The 12,500-nt window shown below is 44.4% G+C and overlaps 5 non-coding genes and 42 pseudogenes across 5 annotated transcripts; all 47 read left to right on the top strand.

Moving 5' to 3' along the window:
• Window positions 1-86: 86 nt before the first annotated feature.
• On the top strand, window positions 87-205 carry LOC142112694 (5S ribosomal RNA; annotated as a pseudogene).
• Window positions 206-296: 91 nt separating this feature from the next.
• LOC142112465 (5S ribosomal RNA) lies at window positions 297-414 on the top strand. Its single transcript, XR_012681227.1, has one exon. It is a non-coding gene; the product is annotated as a 5S ribosomal RNA (ribosomal RNA).
• A 288-nt stretch (window positions 415-702) lies between these two features.
• LOC142112775 (5S ribosomal RNA) lies at window positions 703-820 on the top strand (annotated as a pseudogene).
• Window positions 821-911: 91 nt separating this feature from the next.
• LOC142112451 (5S ribosomal RNA) lies at window positions 912-1,029 on the top strand (annotated as a pseudogene).
• A 92-nt stretch (window positions 1,030-1,121) lies between these two features.
• On the top strand, window positions 1,122-1,240 carry LOC142112517 (5S ribosomal RNA; annotated as a pseudogene).
• Window positions 1,241-1,332: 92 nt separating this feature from the next.
• LOC142112789 (5S ribosomal RNA) lies at window positions 1,333-1,451 on the top strand (annotated as a pseudogene).
• Window positions 1,452-1,752: 301 nt separating this feature from the next.
• Window positions 1,753-1,870, top strand: LOC142112234 (5S ribosomal RNA; annotated as a pseudogene).
• Window positions 1,871-1,963: 93 nt separating this feature from the next.
• On the top strand, window positions 1,964-2,082 carry LOC142112677 (5S ribosomal RNA; annotated as a pseudogene).
• A 102-nt stretch (window positions 2,083-2,184) lies between these two features.
• On the top strand, window positions 2,185-2,303 carry LOC142112505 (5S ribosomal RNA; annotated as a pseudogene).
• Window positions 2,304-2,394: 91 nt separating this feature from the next.
• Window positions 2,395-2,513, top strand: LOC142112340 (5S ribosomal RNA; annotated as a pseudogene).
• Window positions 2,514-2,606: 93 nt separating this feature from the next.
• On the top strand, window positions 2,607-2,724 carry LOC142112578 (5S ribosomal RNA; annotated as a pseudogene).
• A 90-nt stretch (window positions 2,725-2,814) lies between these two features.
• LOC142112391 (5S ribosomal RNA) lies at window positions 2,815-2,933 on the top strand. Its single transcript, XR_012681214.1, has one exon. It is a non-coding gene; the product is annotated as a 5S ribosomal RNA (ribosomal RNA).
• A 77-nt stretch (window positions 2,934-3,010) lies between these two features.
• LOC142112221 (5S ribosomal RNA) lies at window positions 3,011-3,129 on the top strand (annotated as a pseudogene).
• Window positions 3,130-3,219: 90 nt separating this feature from the next.
• Window positions 3,220-3,337, top strand: LOC142112499 (5S ribosomal RNA; annotated as a pseudogene).
• Window positions 3,338-3,431: 94 nt separating this feature from the next.
• LOC142112641 (5S ribosomal RNA) lies at window positions 3,432-3,550 on the top strand (annotated as a pseudogene).
• Window positions 3,551-3,641: 91 nt separating this feature from the next.
• LOC142112711 (5S ribosomal RNA) lies at window positions 3,642-3,760 on the top strand (annotated as a pseudogene).
• Window positions 3,761-3,854: 94 nt separating this feature from the next.
• Window positions 3,855-3,973, top strand: LOC142112308 (5S ribosomal RNA; annotated as a pseudogene).
• Window positions 3,974-4,066: 93 nt separating this feature from the next.
• LOC142112322 (5S ribosomal RNA) lies at window positions 4,067-4,185 on the top strand (annotated as a pseudogene).
• Window positions 4,186-4,279: 94 nt separating this feature from the next.
• On the top strand, window positions 4,280-4,397 carry LOC142112688 (5S ribosomal RNA; annotated as a pseudogene).
• A 90-nt stretch (window positions 4,398-4,487) lies between these two features.
• Window positions 4,488-4,606, top strand: LOC142112753 (5S ribosomal RNA). Its single transcript, XR_012681279.1, has one exon. It is a non-coding gene; the product is annotated as a 5S ribosomal RNA (ribosomal RNA).
• Window positions 4,607-4,700: 94 nt separating this feature from the next.
• LOC142112640 (5S ribosomal RNA) lies at window positions 4,701-4,819 on the top strand (annotated as a pseudogene).
• A 91-nt stretch (window positions 4,820-4,910) lies between these two features.
• LOC142112479 (5S ribosomal RNA) lies at window positions 4,911-5,029 on the top strand (annotated as a pseudogene).
• A 91-nt stretch (window positions 5,030-5,120) lies between these two features.
• LOC142112178 (5S ribosomal RNA) lies at window positions 5,121-5,239 on the top strand (annotated as a pseudogene).
• A 291-nt stretch (window positions 5,240-5,530) lies between these two features.
• Window positions 5,531-5,648, top strand: LOC142112458 (5S ribosomal RNA; annotated as a pseudogene).
• A 91-nt stretch (window positions 5,649-5,739) lies between these two features.
• Window positions 5,740-5,858, top strand: LOC142112802 (5S ribosomal RNA; annotated as a pseudogene).
• Window positions 5,859-6,374: 516 nt separating this feature from the next.
• Window positions 6,375-6,492, top strand: LOC142112729 (5S ribosomal RNA; annotated as a pseudogene).
• Window positions 6,493-6,588: 96 nt separating this feature from the next.
• On the top strand, window positions 6,589-6,707 carry LOC142112541 (5S ribosomal RNA; annotated as a pseudogene).
• A 94-nt stretch (window positions 6,708-6,801) lies between these two features.
• LOC142112588 (5S ribosomal RNA) lies at window positions 6,802-6,920 on the top strand (annotated as a pseudogene).
• Window positions 6,921-7,215: 295 nt separating this feature from the next.
• On the top strand, window positions 7,216-7,333 carry LOC142112766 (5S ribosomal RNA; annotated as a pseudogene).
• Window positions 7,334-7,427: 94 nt separating this feature from the next.
• On the top strand, window positions 7,428-7,546 carry LOC142112374 (5S ribosomal RNA; annotated as a pseudogene).
• A 301-nt stretch (window positions 7,547-7,847) lies between these two features.
• On the top strand, window positions 7,848-7,965 carry LOC142112758 (5S ribosomal RNA; annotated as a pseudogene).
• Window positions 7,966-8,057: 92 nt separating this feature from the next.
• On the top strand, window positions 8,058-8,175 carry LOC142112157 (5S ribosomal RNA). The gene has a single exon (XR_012681181.1). It is a non-coding gene; the product is annotated as a 5S ribosomal RNA (ribosomal RNA).
• Window positions 8,176-8,266: 91 nt separating this feature from the next.
• On the top strand, window positions 8,267-8,384 carry LOC142112156 (5S ribosomal RNA; annotated as a pseudogene).
• A 277-nt stretch (window positions 8,385-8,661) lies between these two features.
• On the top strand, window positions 8,662-8,780 carry LOC142112786 (5S ribosomal RNA; annotated as a pseudogene).
• A 77-nt stretch (window positions 8,781-8,857) lies between these two features.
• On the top strand, window positions 8,858-8,976 carry LOC142112204 (5S ribosomal RNA; annotated as a pseudogene).
• Window positions 8,977-9,068: 92 nt separating this feature from the next.
• On the top strand, window positions 9,069-9,186 carry LOC142112327 (5S ribosomal RNA; annotated as a pseudogene).
• A 300-nt stretch (window positions 9,187-9,486) lies between these two features.
• On the top strand, window positions 9,487-9,605 carry LOC142112747 (5S ribosomal RNA). Its single transcript, XR_012681277.1, has one exon. It is a non-coding gene; the product is annotated as a 5S ribosomal RNA (ribosomal RNA).
• A 92-nt stretch (window positions 9,606-9,697) lies between these two features.
• On the top strand, window positions 9,698-9,816 carry LOC142112333 (5S ribosomal RNA; annotated as a pseudogene).
• A 94-nt stretch (window positions 9,817-9,910) lies between these two features.
• Window positions 9,911-10,028, top strand: LOC142112622 (5S ribosomal RNA; annotated as a pseudogene).
• Window positions 10,029-10,119: 91 nt separating this feature from the next.
• LOC142112581 (5S ribosomal RNA) lies at window positions 10,120-10,238 on the top strand (annotated as a pseudogene).
• A 303-nt stretch (window positions 10,239-10,541) lies between these two features.
• On the top strand, window positions 10,542-10,660 carry LOC142112272 (5S ribosomal RNA; annotated as a pseudogene).
• Window positions 10,661-11,014: 354 nt separating this feature from the next.
• LOC142112794 (5S ribosomal RNA) lies at window positions 11,015-11,132 on the top strand (annotated as a pseudogene).
• Window positions 11,133-11,437: 305 nt separating this feature from the next.
• Window positions 11,438-11,555, top strand: LOC142112530 (5S ribosomal RNA; annotated as a pseudogene).
• A 91-nt stretch (window positions 11,556-11,646) lies between these two features.
• Window positions 11,647-11,765, top strand: LOC142112379 (5S ribosomal RNA; annotated as a pseudogene).
• Window positions 11,766-11,860: 95 nt separating this feature from the next.
• Window positions 11,861-11,978, top strand: LOC142112255 (5S ribosomal RNA; annotated as a pseudogene).
• Window positions 11,979-12,283: 305 nt separating this feature from the next.
• Window positions 12,284-12,401, top strand: LOC142112610 (5S ribosomal RNA; annotated as a pseudogene).
• A 91-nt stretch (window positions 12,402-12,492) lies between these two features.
• The window catches only part of LOC142112782 (5S ribosomal RNA), a 118-nt pseudogene continuing 110 nt past the window's right edge, over window positions 12,493-12,500 (top strand).

Raw genomic sequence — 12,500 nt, 5'->3', positions numbered from 1 at the left:
TTTCCGTTTGTTTTTCTCTCTTGTTTCTCCGTCCTTCAATTCTAGTGTTGAGATGTATAAGAGATGTAGGTCAATGGGCAAGCAATACCTACAGCCACACCACCCTGAATAAGATCAATCTCGTCTGATCTTGGAAGCTAAGCAGGTCCGGCCCTGGTTAGTACTTGGACGGGAGTCCACCTGGGAATACCAGGTGCTGTAAGTTTTATTTTTTCATTTTTTTCTCTCTCTTGTTCCTGCTTCCTTCAATGCTGGTGTTGAGATGTATAAGAGATGTTGGTCAGTACGCAAGCAATACCTACAGTCAACCACCCTGAACATGCCCAATCTCGTCTGATCTTGGAAGCTAAGCAGGGCCGGGCCTGGTTAGTACTTGGGTGGGAGACCACCTGGGAATACCAGGTGCTGTAGGTTTTTTTTTTCCGTTTTATTTTCTCTCTTGTTCCTGCTTCCTTCAATGCTGGTGTCTAGATGTATAAGAGATGTTGGTCAGTAGGCAAGCAATACCTACAGTAAACCACTTTGAACATGCCCAATCTCATCTTATTTTGGAAGCTAAGCAGGGCAGGAGCTGGTTAGTACTTGGATGGAAGACCACCTTGCAATACCAGGTGCTGTAGGTTTTTTTTTTCTCTCTTGTTCCTGCTTCCTTCAATGCTGGTGTTGAGATGTATAACAGATGTAGGTCAGTAGGTAAGCCATACCTACAGTCATCCACCCTGAGCATGCCCAATCTTGTCTGATTTTGGAAGCTAAGCAGGGTCGGCCCTGCTTAGTACTTGGATGGGAGACCACCTGGGGATACCAGGTGCTGTAGGTTTTTTTTTTTCGTTTTTTATTCTTTCTTGTTCCTGCTTCCTTCAATGCTGGTGTTGAGATGTATAAGAGATGTAGGTCAGTAGGTAAGCAATACCTACAGTCATCCACCCTGAGCATGCCCAATCTTGTCTGATCTTGGAAGCTAAGCAGGGTCAGGCCTGGTTAGTACTTGGATGGGAGACCACCTTGGAATACCAGGTGCTGTAGGTTTTATTTTTTCCGTTTTTTTTTCTCTCTTGTTTCTGCTTCCTTCAATTCTAGTGTTGAGATGTATAAGAAATGTAGGTCTGTAGGCAAACAATACCTACAGCCACACCACCCTGAACAAGACCAATCTCGTCTGATCTTGAAAGCTAAGCAGGGCCGGTCCTGGTTAGTACTTGCATGGGAGAGCACCTGGGAATACCAGGTGCTGTAGGTTTTTTTTTTTTCGTTTTTTTTTCTCTCTTGTTCCTGCTTCCTTCAATGCTGGTGTTGAGATGTATAAGAGATGTAGGTCAGTAGGCAAGCAGTACCTACAGCCACACCACCCTGAACAAGATCAATCTCGTCTGATCTTGGAAGCTAAGCAGGGCCACACCTGGTCAGTACTTCAATGGGAGACCACCTTGGAATACCAGGTGCTGTAGGTTTTATTTTTTCCGTTTTTTTTTCTCTCTTGTTTCTGCTTCCTTCAATTCTAGTGTTGAGATGTATTAGAGATGTAGGTCAGTAAGCAAGCAATAACTACAGCCACACAACCCTGAACAAGTCCAATCTCATTTAATCTTGAAAGCTAAGCAGGTCCGGGCCTGGTTAGTACTTGGATGGGAGAGCACCTGGGAATACCAGGTGCTGTGGGGTTATTTTTTCGTTTTTTTTTCTCTCTTGTTCCTGCTTCCTTCAATGCTGGTGTTGAGATGTATAAGAGATGTTGGTCAGTAGGCAAGCAATACCTACAGTAAACCACAGTGAACATGCCCAAGCTCATCTGATCTTGGAAGCTAACCAGAACCGGTCTTGGTTAGTACTTGGATGGGAGACCACCTGGGAATACCAGGTGCTGTAGGTTGTTTTTTTTTTCGTTTTTTTTTCTCTCTTGTTCCTGCTTTCTTCAATGGTGGTGTGGAGATGTATAAGATATGTAGGTCAATAGGCAATCAATACCTACAGCCAAACCACCCTGAACAAGATCAATCTCGTCTAATCTTGGAAGCTAAGCAGGGCCAGGCCTGGTCAGTACTTCGATGGGAGACCACCTAGGAATACCAGGTGTTGTAGGTTGTTTTTTTTTTTCGTTTCTTTTTCTCTCTTGTTCCTGCTTTCTTTAATGCTGGTGTTGAGATGTATAAGAGATGTATGTCAATAGGCCAGTAGGCAAGCAGTACCTCCAGCTGTACCACCCTGAACAAGCCTAAATTCATCTGATCTTGGAAGCTAAGCAGGGCCAGGCCTGGTTAGTACTTGGATGGGAGACCACCTGGGAATACCAGGTGCTGTAGGTATTTTTTTCCGTTTTTTTTTTCTCTCTTGTTCCTGCTTCCTTCAATGCTGGTGTTGAGATGTATAAGAGATGTAGGTCAGTAGGCAAGCAATACCTACAGCCATACCACCCTGAACATGCCCAATCTTGTCTGATCTTGGAAGCTAAGCAGGGCCAGGCCTGGTTAGTACTTGGATGGGAGAGCACCTGGGAATACCAGGTGCTGTTGGTTTGTTTTTTTTTCGTTTTTTTTTCTCTCTTGTTCCTGCTTCCTTCATTGCTGGTGTTGAGATGTATAAGAGATGTTGGTCAGTAGGCAAGCAATACCTACAGTCTACCACCCTGAACATGCCCGATCTCGTCTGATCTTGGAAGCTTAGCAGGGCCGGGCCTGGTTAGTACTTGGATGGGAGACCACCTGGGGATACCAGATGCTGTAGGTTTATTTTATTTTATTTTTTTCTCTCTTGTTCCTGCTTTCTTTAATGCCGGTGTTGAGATATATAAGAGATGTAGGTCACTAGGCAAGCAATACCTACAGCCACACCACCCTGAACAAGCCCAATCTCGTCTGATCTTGGAAGCTAAGCAGGGCCAGGCCTGGTTAGTACTTGGATGGGAGACCACCTGGGAATACCAGGTGCTGTAGGTTTTTTTTTTCTCTTGTTCCTGCTTCCTTCAATGCCGATGTTGAGATGTATAAGAGATGTAGGTCAGTAGGCTAGCAATACCTACAGCCACACCATCCTGAACAAGCCCAATCTTGTCTGATCTTGCAAGCTAAGCAGGGCCAGCCCTGGTTAGTACTTGGATGGAAGACCACCTGGGAATACCAGCTGCTGTAGGTTTTTTTTTCCGTTTTTTTTTCTCTCTTGTTCCTGCTTTCTTCAATGCTGGAGTTGAGATGTATAAAAGATGAAGGTCGGTAGCCAAGCAATGCCTACAGTCAACCACCCTGAACAAGCCCAATCTCATCTGATCTTGGAAGCTAAGCAAGGCCGGTCTTGGTTAGTACTTGCATGGGAGACCACCTGGGAATACCAGGTGCTGTAGGTTTTTGTTTTTTTTCTTTTTTTTTTCTCTCTTGTTTCTGCTTCCTTCAATTCTAGTGTTGAGATGTATAAGAGATGTAGGTCTGTAGGCAAGCAATACCTACAGCCACACCACCCTGAACAAGACCAATCTCGTCTGGTCTTGGAAGCTAAGCAGGGCCACGCCTGGTCAGTACTTTGATGGGAGACCACCTAGGAATACCAGGTGCTGTAGGTTTTATTTTTTCATTTTTTTCTCTCTCTTGTTCCTGCTTCCTTCAATGCTGGTGTTGAGATGTATAAGAGATGTAGGTCAGTAGGCAAGCAATACCTACAGCCATACCACCCTGAACAAGCCCAAACTCATCTTAGCTTGGAAGCTAAGCGGGGCCAGGCCTGGTCAGTACTTGGAATGGAGACCACCTGGGAATACCAGGTGCTGTAGGTTGTTTTTTTTTTCCATTTTTTTTTCTCTCTTGTTTCTGCGTCCTTCAATTCTAGTGTTGAGATGTATCATAGATGTAGGTCAATAGGAAAGCAATACCTACAGCCACACCACCCTGAACAAGTCCAATCTCATCTGATCTTGGAAGCTAAGCAGGGCTGGTGCTGGTTAGTACTTGGATGGGAGACCACCTGGGAATACCAGGTGCTGTAGGTTGTTTTTTTTTTCGTTTTTTTTTTCTCTCTTGTTCCTGCTTCCTTCATTGCTGGTGTTGAGATGTATAAGAGATTATGTCAGTAGGCAAGCAATACCTACAGCCACACCACCCTGAACAAGTCCAATCTCATCTGATCTTGGAAGCTAAGCAGGGCCGGGCTTGGTTAGTATTTGCATGGGAGACCACCTGGGAATATCAGGTGCTGTAGGTTTTTGTTTTTTTTTGTTTTTTTTTCTCTCTTGTTCCTGCTTCCTTCAATGCTGGTGTTGAGATGTATAAGAGATGTTGGTCAGTAGGCAAGCAATACCTACAGTCAACCACCCTGAGCCTGCCCAATCTCGTCTGATCTTGGAAGCTAAGCAGGGCCCGGCCTGCTTAGTACTTGGATGGGAGACCACCTGTGAATACCAGGTGCTGTAGGATTTTTTTTTCGTTTTATTTTCTCTCTTGTTCCTGCTTCCTTCAACGCTGGTGTCTAGATGTATAAGAGATGTTGGTCAGTAAGCAAGCATTACCTACAGCCATACCACCCTGAACAAGCCAAAACTCATCTGATCTTGGAAGCTAAGCAGGGCTGGGCCTGGTTAGTACTTGGATGGGAGACCACCTGGGAATACCAGGTGCTGTAGGTTTTTGTTTTTTTTCTTTTTTTTTTCTCTCTTGTTTCTGCTTCCTTCAATTCTAGTGTTGAGATGTATAAGAGATGTAGGTCTGTAGGCAAGCAATACCTACAGCCACACCACCCTGAACAAGACCAATCTCGTCTGGTCTTGGAAGCTAAGCAGGGCCACGCCTGGTCAGTACTTTGATGGGAGACCACCTAGGAATACCAGGTGCTGTAGGTTTTATTTTTTCGTTTTTTTCTCTCTCTTGTTCCTGCTTTCTTCAATGCCGGTGTTGAGATGTATAAGAGATGTAGGTCATTAGACAAGCAATACCTGCAGCCACACCACCCTGAAGAAGCCCAATTTCGTCTAATTTTGGAAGCTAAGAAGGGCCGGGCCTGGTTATTACTTGGATGGGAGACCACCTGGGAATACCAGGTGCTGTAGGTTTTATTTTTTCGTTTTTTTCTCTCTCTTGTTTCTGCTTTCTTCAATGCCGGTGTTGAGATGTATAAGAGATGTAGGTCAGTAAGCATGCAAAACCTACAGCCACACCACCCTGAACAAGTCCAAGCTCATCTAATCTTGAAAGCAAAGCAGGGCCGGGCCTGGTTAGTACTTGGATGGGAGAGCACCTGGGAATACCAGGTGCTGTTGTTTTTTGTTTTTGTTTTTGTTTTCTCTCTTGTTCCTGCTTTCTTTAATGCCTATGTTGAGATGTATAAGATATGTAGGTTAGTAGGCAAACAATACATACAGCCAATCCACCCTGAACATGCCTGATCTTGTAAGTTAAGCAGGGCCAGGCCTGGATAGTACTTGGTTGGGAGACCACTTGGGAATACCAGGTGCTGTTTGTTTGTTTTTTTCGTTATTTTTTTTCTCTTGTTCCTGCTTCCTCCAATGCTGGTGTTGAGATGTATAAGAGATGTAGGTCAGTAAGTAAGCAATACCTACAGTCATCCACCCTGAACATGCCCAATCTCATCTGATCTTGAAAGCTAAGCAGGGTCAGGCCTGGTTAGTACTTGGATGGGAGACCGACTGGGAATACCATGTGCTGTAGGTTTATATTTTTCGTTTTTTTTTCTCTCTTGTTCCTGCTTCCTTCAATGCTGGTGTTGAGATGTATAACAGATGTAGGTGAGTAAGCAAGCAATCCCTACAGCCATACCACCCTGAACAAGCCCAAACTCTTCTGATCTTGTAAGCTAAGCAGGGCCGGGACTGGTTAGTACTTGGATGGGAGACCACCTGGAAATACCAGGTTCTGTAGTTTAATTTTTTCGTTTTATTTTCTCACTTGTTCCTGCTTCCTTCAATGTCCGTGTTGAGATGTATAAGAGATGTAGGTCAGTAAGTAGGCAAGCAATACCTACAGCACAACACCCTGAATAAGCCCAATCTTGTCTAATTTTGAAAGCTAGGCAGGACCGGGCCTGGTTAGTACTTGGATGGGAGAGCACCTGGGAATACCAGGTGCTGTAGGTTTTATTTTTTCGTTTTTTTTTCTCTCTCTTGTTTCTGCTTTCTTCAATGCCGGTGTTGAGATGTATAAGAGATGTAGGTCAGTAAAAAAGCAATACCTACAGCCACACCAACGTGAACATGTCCAAGCTCATCTAATCTTGAAAACTAAGCAGGGCCAGGCCTGGTAAGTACTTGGATGGGGGAGCACCTGGGAATACCAGGTGCTGTAGGGTTTTTTTTTTCCGTTTTTTTTTCTCTCTTGTTCCTGCTTCCTTCAATGCTGGTGTTGAGATGTATAAGAGATGTTGGTCAGGAAGCAAGCAATACCTATAGTAAACCACCCTGAACAAGCCCAAACTCGTCTGATCTTGGAAGATAAGCAGAGCTGGGCCTGGTTAGTACTTGGATGGGAGACCACCTGGGATTACCAGGTGCTGTAGGGTTTTTTTTTTTCGTTTTTTTTTCTCTCTTGTTCCTGCTTCCTTCAATGCTGGTGTTGAGATGTATAACAGATGTAGGTCAGTAAGTAGGCAAGGAGTCCCTACAGCCATACCACCCTGAACAAGCCCAAACTCATCTGATCTTGTAAGCTAAGCAGGGCTGGGCCTGGTTAGTACTTGGATGGTAGACCACCTGGAAATACCAGGTTCTGTAGTTTATTTTTTTCATTTTTTTTTCTCTCTTGTTCCTGCTTCCTTCAATGTCCGTGTTGAGATGTATAAGAGATGTAGGTCAGTAAGTAGGCAAGGAATCCCTACAGCCATACCACCCTGAACAAGCCCAAACTCATCTGATCTTGTAAGCTAAGCAAGACCAGGCCTGGTTAGTACTTGGATGGGAGACCACCTGGGAATACCAGGTGCTGTAGTTTTTTTTTTCGTTTTTTTTTCTGTCTTGTTCCTGCTTCCTTCAATGTCCGTGTTGAGATGTATAAGAGATGTAGGTCAGGAATTATGCAAGCAATACCTACAGCAGAACACCCTGAATAAGCCCGATTGTGGAAGCTAAGCAGGGCTGGGCATGGTTAGTACTTGGATGGGAGACCACCTGGGAATACCAGGTGCTGTAGGTTTTTGTTTTTTTAAGTTTTTTTTTCTCTTTTGTTCATGCTTCCTTCAATGCTGGTGTCTAGATGTATAAGAGATGTTGGTCAGTAGGCAAACAGTACCTGCAGTAAACCACCCTGAACATGCCCAATCTCATCTTATCTTGGAAGCTAAGCAGGGCCGGACCTGGTTAATACTTGGATGGGAGACCACCTGGGAATACCAGGTGCTGTTTGTTCTTTGTTTTTTTCGTTATTTTTTTTCTCTTGTTCCTGCTTCCTTCAATGCTGGTGTTGAGATGTATAACAGATGTAGGTGAGTAGGCAAGCAATCCCTACAGCCATACCACCCTGAACAAGCCCAAACTCGTCTGATCTTGTAAGCTAAGCAGGGCCGGGCCTGGTTAGTACTTGGATGGGAGACCACCTGGGAATACCAGGTGCTATAGTTTTTTTTTTTCGTTTTTTTTCTCTCTTGTTCCTGCTTCCTTCAATGTCCGTGTTGAGATGTATAAGAGATGTAGGTCAGTAGGCAAGCAATACATACAGCCACACCACCCTGAACAAGACCACTCTCGTCTTATCTTGGAAGCTAAGCAGGGCTGGACCTGGTTAGTATTTGGATGGGAGAGCACCTGGGAATACTAGGTGCTGTCGTTTTTTGTTTTTTTCGTTATTTTTTCTCTCTTGTTCCTGCTTCCTTCAATGCTGGTGTTGAGATGTATAAGAGATGTAGGTCAGTCGGGAAGCAATACCTACAGTCATCCACCCTGAACATGCCCAATCTTATCTGATCTTGTAAGCTAAGCAGGGCTGGGACTGGTTAGTACTTGCATGGGAGACCACCTGGGAATACCAGGTGCTGTTTGTTTTTGTTTTTTCGTTATTTTTTTTCTCTTGTTCCTGCTTCCTCCAATGCTGGTGTTGAGATGTATAAGAGATGTAGGTCAGTAGGTAAGCAATACCTACAGTCATCCACCCTGAACATGCCCAATCTCATCTGATCTTGGAAGCTAAGCAGGGTCAGGCCTGGTTAGTACTTGGATGGGAGACCAACTGGGAATACCAGGTGCTGTAGGTTTATATTTTTCGGGTTTTTTTCTCTCTTGTTCCTGCTTCCTTCAATGTCCGTATTGAGATGTATAAGAGATGTAGGTCAGTAGGCAAGCAATGCCTACAGTCAACCACCCTGAACAAGACCAATCTTGTCTGATCTGGGAAGCTAAGCAGGGCTGGGCCTGGTTAGTACTTGGATGGGAGACCACCTGGGAATACCAGGTGCTGTCAGATTTTTATTTCTCTCTTGTTCCTGCTTCCTTCTATGCTGGTGTTGAGATGTAGGTCAGTAGTCAAGCAATGCCTACTGTAAACCACCCTGAACATGCCCGATCTCGTCTGATCTTGGAAGCTTAGCAGGGCCGGGCCTGGTTAGTACTTGGATAGGAGAGCACCTGGCAATACCAGGTGCTGTAGGTTTTTTTTTTTCGTTTTTTTTTCTCTTTTCTTCCTGCTTCCTTCAATGCTGGTGTTGAGATGTATAAGAGATGTAGGTCAGTAGGGAAGCAGTGCCTACAGCCATACCACCCTGAACAAGACCACTCTTGTCTTATCTTGGAAGCTAAGCAGGGCCAGACCTGGTTAGTACTTGGATGGGAGACCACCTGGGAATACCAGGTGCTGTAGGTTTTTTTTCTCTCTTGTTCCTGCTTCCTTCAATGCCGGTGTTGAGATGTATAAGAGATGTAGGTCAGTAGGCAAGCAATACCTACAGCCGCACCACCCTGAACAAGCCCAATATTGTGTGATCTTGGAAGCTAAGCAGGGCTGGACCTGGTTAGTACTTGGATGGGAGACCACCTGGGAATACAAGGTGCTGTTTGTTTGTTTTTTTTCGTTCTTTTTTTTCTCTTGTTCTTGCTTCCTCCAATGCTGGTGTTGAGATGTCTAAGAGATGTAGGTCAGTATGTCAGCAATACCTACAGTCATCCACCCTGAACATGCCCAATCTCATCTGTTCTTGGAAGCTAAGCAGGGTCGGGCCTGGTTAGTACTTGAATGGGAAACCAACTGGGAATACCAGGTGCTGTAGGTTTATTTTTTTCGGTTTTTTTTCTCTCTTTTTCCTGCTTCCTTCAATGCTGGTGTTCAGATGTATAAGAGATGTAGGTCAGTAGACAAACAATACTTACAATAAACCACCCTGAACGTGCCCAATCTCATTTCATCTTGGAAGCTAAGCAGGACTGGGCTTGGTTACTACTTGGATGTAAGACCACCTGGGAATACAAGGTGCCATAGGTTTTTTTTTTTCGTTTTTATATCTCGCGTGTTCCAGCTTCCTGCAATGCTGGTGTTGAGATGTATAAGAGATGTAGGTCAGTAAGCAAGCAATACCTACAGCCACACCACCCTTAACAAGCCCAACCTCGTCTGATCTTGGAAGCTAAGCAGGGCTGGGCCTGTTTAGTACTTGGGTGGGAGACCACCTGGGAATACCAGGTGCTGTAGGTTTGTTTTTTTTCGTTTTTTATTCTCTATTGTTCCTGCTTCCTTCAATACTGGTGTTGAGATGTATAAGAGATGTAGGTTAGTAGGCAAACAATACATACAGCCAATCCACCCTGAACATGCCCAATCTCGTCTTATCTTGGAAGTTAAGCAGGGCCGGGCCTGGATAGTACTTGGTTGGGAGACCACTTGGGAATACCAGGTGCTGTTTGTTTTTTGTTTTTTTCGTTATTTTTTTTCTCTTGTTCCTGCTTCCTCCAATGCTGGTGTTGAGATGTATAAGAGATGTAGGTCAGTAAGTAAGCAATACCTACAGTCATCCACCCTGAACATGCCCAATCTCATCTGATCTTAAAAGCTAAGCAGGGTCAGGCCTGGTTAATACTTGGATGGGAGACCAACAGGGAATACCAGGTGCTGTAGGTTTATATTTTTCGGTTTTTTTTCTCTCTTGTTCCTGCTTCCTTCAATGCTGGTGTTGAGATGTATAACAGATGTAGGTGAGTAGGCAAGGAATCCCTACAGCCATACCACCCTGAACAAGCCCAAACTCGTCTGATCTTGTAAGCTAAGCAGGGCCGGGCCTGGTTAGTACTTGGATGGGAGACCACCTGAAAATACCGGGTTCTGTAGTTTATTTTTTTCGTTTTATTTTTTTCTCTTGTTCCTGCTTCCTTCAATGCTGGTGTTGAGATGTATAAGAGATGTAGGTCAGTAAGTAGGCAAGCAATACCTACAGCACAACACCCTGAATAAGCCCAATCTTGTCTAATCTTGAAAGCTAAGCAGGACCAGGCCTGGTTAGTACTTGGATGGGAGAGCACCTAGGAATACCAGGTGCTGTAGGTTTTATTTTTTCGTTTTTTTCTCTCTCTTGTTTCTGCTTTCTCAATGCCGGTGTTGAGATGTATAAGAGATGTAGGTCAGTAAGAAAGCAATACCTACAGCCACACCACCGTGAACATTTCCAAGCTCATCTAATCTTGAAAGCTAAGCAGGGCCAGGCCTGGTTAGTACTTGGATGGGAGAGCACCTGGGAATACCAGGTGCTGTGGGGTTTTTTTTTTTTCGGTTTTTTTTCTCTCTGCTTCCAGGTGCTGTAGGTTTGTTTTTTTTCGTTTTTTATTCTCTCTTGTTCCTGCTTCCTTCAATGCTGGTGTTGAGATGTATAAGAGATGTAGGTTAGTAGGAAAACAATACATACAGCCACACCACCATGAACAAGACCACTCTCGTTTTATCTTGGAAGCTAAGCAGGGTCAGGCCTGGTTAGTACTTGAATGGGAGACCAACTGGGAATACCAGGTGCTGTAGGTTTATATTTTTCGGTTTTTTTTCTCTCTTGTTCCTGCTTCCTTCAATGTCCGTGTTGAGATGTATAAGAGATGTAGGTCAGTAAGTATGCAAGCAATACCTACGGCACAACACCCTGAATAAGCCCAATCTTGTCTGATCTTTGAAGCTAAGCAGGGCTGGGCATGGTTAGTACTTGGATGGGAGACCACCTGGGAATACCAGGTGCTGTGGGTTTTTTTTTTTTCTATTTTTTTTTCTCTCTTGTTCCTGCTTCCTTCAATGCTGGTGTGTAGATATATAAGAGATGTTGGTCAGTAGGCAAGCAACACCTGCAGTAAACCACCCTGAACATACCCAATCTCATCTTATCTTGGATGCTAAGCAGGGCCAGACATGGTTAGTACTTGGATGGGAGACCCCTGGGAATACCAGGTGCTGTTTGTTTGTTTGTTTTTTTCGTTATTTTTTTTCTCTTGTTCCTGCTTCCTCCAATGCTGGTGTTGAGATGTATAAGAAATGTAGGTCAGTAGATAAGCAATACCTACAGTCACCCACCCTGAACATGCCCAATCTCCTCTGATCTTGGAAGCTAAGCAGGGTCAGGCCTGGTTAGTACTTGGATGGGAGACCAACTGGGAATACCAGGTGCTTTAGGTTTTTTTTTTTCGTTTTTTTTTCTCTTTTGTTCCTGCTTCCTTCAATGCCGGTGTTGAGATGTATAAGAGATGTAGGTCAGTAAGCAAGCCATACCTACAGCCACACCACCCTGAACAAGTCCAATCTCATCTAATCTTGGAAGCTAAGCAGGGCCAGGCCTGGTTAGTACTTGGATAGGTGACCACCTGGGAATACCAGGTGCTGTAGGTTGTTTTTTTTTTTCGTTTTTTTTTTCTCTCTTGTTCCTGCTTCCTTCATTGCTGGTGTTGAAATGTATAAGAGATGTATGTCAGTAGGCAGGCAATACCTACAGTCAACCACGCTGAACATACCCAATCTCGTCTGATCTTGGAAGCTAAGCAGGGCCGGGCCTGCTTAGTACTTGGATGGGAGACCACCTGGGAATACCAGGTGCTGTAGGTTGTTTTTTTTTTTCTGTTTTTTTTTCTCTCTTGTTCCTGCTTCCTTCAATACTGGTGTTGAGATGTATAAGAGATGTAGGTCAGTAGGGAAGCAATACCTACAGCCACACCACCCTGAACAAGCTCAATCTTGTCTGATCCTGGAAGTTAAGCAGAGCCGGCCCTGGTTAGTACTTGGATGGGAGACAACCTGGGGATACCAGGTGCAGTAGGTTTTTTTTTTTCGTTTTTTATTCTCTCTTGTTCCTGCTTCCTTCAATGCTGGTGTTGAGATGTATAAGAGATGTAGGTCAGTAAGGAAACAATAGCTACAGTCAACCACCCTGAACATGCCCAAAATCGTCTGATCTTGGAAGCTAAGCATGGCTGGGCCTGGTTAGTACTTGGATGGGAAACCACCTGGGAATACCAGGTGCTGTAGGTTTTTTTTTTCCGTTTTTTTTTCTCTCTTGTTCCTGCTTCCTTCATTGCTGGTGTTGAGATGTATAAGAGATGTAGGTCAGTAGGCAAGCAATACCTCCAG

This window comes from Mixophyes fleayi, unplaced genomic scaffold (assembly GCF_038048845.1).
Source record: "Mixophyes fleayi isolate aMixFle1 unplaced genomic scaffold, aMixFle1.hap1 Scaffold_113, whole genome shotgun sequence".
NCBI classification, from domain to species: domain Eukaryota; kingdom Metazoa; phylum Chordata; class Amphibia; order Anura; family Limnodynastidae; genus Mixophyes; species Mixophyes fleayi.
Note: the sequence above shows the minus strand (reverse complement) of the source record. Positions and strands in the feature narration are given on the sequence as shown.